We start from the raw sequence: 1,820 nt of genomic DNA, 5'->3' as shown, positions 1-1,820 counted from the left end.
AATAGTTACTAAATAGTTACTATATAGTCTTAAAGAAGCTTTAAGCTAATTTTACTAGTAATTACGTGCCTTTAGAAATCTAGCACTAGGTTTTATCGTAATAGTCTATTAAGTACTTAAAAAAGGACTAAATATGCATTTTTTTTCTCGGAAAATTTATAAAATGTGCTATATTATACTATATTTTTAGTATAAGCCTAACTCCGTACCCTATCTTATGTTAAAGTATACTAAGTATTTATATATACGAACTAAGATATATATATAGAATTTTGCTAACTTTTCTAAAAAAGGGGCTTATTTTTAGTAATAATATTAAGATTTAACCTAAGCGCGCGTGGCCTAGGTAGTCTAGGCTTACTTAGGCGTTAGACTTACTTTTCTAGTTTAAAGATTTACTTCTCTCTAGACTTTTAGACAACAGTCTAAAATAAATAAGATCCTATAGATTCTATATAGAAGATGTTGGTAGGGAGTACGTGGACATCCACAGGAGCTTCCTGAGATCACGTGATTGCTTTCGCCTGTTGTATATATTCTCATCCTTTGAGACTACTCCACCTTATGGAGTCCTCACACCACCATACACCTGCATTCCCGTGTGACAGGTTATGAGCCCTCTCGCAGCTTCAAGATTCAGCTATATCTATAGCCATTGACTCCATCGCTGCACCACCAGACACGTCAGACCGATAGAACGCCCATGCACGACGCGATCAACAATCGACCCCCTGACACCAGATTCGTCAAATTCGACCGCGCACGCGTTGCGACGAAGTCGACCTTTTTTGACACCACGACGTCAGATCTTGACACCAGATCAGCCAGCTCTCATACAATAGAGCCATGGCCGAACACCAGAACTACCACCGATACACTGGACGTCGCTACTACGATGGCGGCTTGGTAGAACGAAAGGTTCCGATTTTACAAGATATCGGGGACTTTTACCCATGGAAGTCGGAAGTTATAGTACATCTAGACCTTCAAGAGCTTCCGCTAGGTTAAGAGGTTATCTTTATAAATGCATGCCTATCGTAAGATGTTAGAGAGAAGCTACCTAAAGGGGAAATATTAAGTACTTAGGAGCTTATGGCCAAGATTGAGGTACTATATAGAAGGACTTTAAGCATTGAGATATCGACACTAGATGCACCTAGAGGACCCGCTAAGGGTGGTGCCGCTTAATATACTTCCTTACCAGATACGCCTATATCGGCACTAGTTATAACAACTATATTATTACTAGAGTTATCGAATATAGCGCAGCTAGTAGCCTGTGTAAAGAAGACAACTTGTTAAAGATATAAGAGATAACTCAAATTAGGAAATAAGCTTTATAAGCATTTATAAGAGAGCTGTAGATATACCTGGTAGTAATAAGAGACTTAACTAAATATAACAGCTTTATCTAGAGCGTTACTAGAAGCACTACGTGCGATATAATCGATGGCTATATCCAAAGCCTTACCATATTAAAAGACGTTACTGTCGCTTAATAAGATCCGATTTAATCTACAAGAGAATCCATAGGTAAACGACTACGGCAGGAACGACGCACTAGCTTTAAATTAAAGCACTAGATTAATCGATCGATTTAATAATCTTAATCCTATTTAATTCTTTAACAACGCGAGTATATGATTAAGCTTTGAGATTTAAGCTTCCTATATCACCAATTTGATTTCCTTATTCCCTACCATTTATATACTACACCACGGCCTTACTTAGAAGGACGATATACCCACTAGCGCTTGTTTTTAATAGGGCTTAGAGAGCTCCTATGTCTAGAGGGGTGTGTTAGTAGGGGGGGGGGTATA

The sequence above is a fragment of the Cenococcum geophilum genome, assembly GCF_001692895.1.
Source record: "Cenococcum geophilum 1.58 unplaced genomic scaffold K441scaffold_5, whole genome shotgun sequence".
Lineage (NCBI taxonomy): Eukaryota > Fungi > Ascomycota > Dothideomycetes > Gloniales > Gloniaceae > Cenococcum > Cenococcum geophilum.
Note: the sequence above shows the minus strand (reverse complement) of the source record.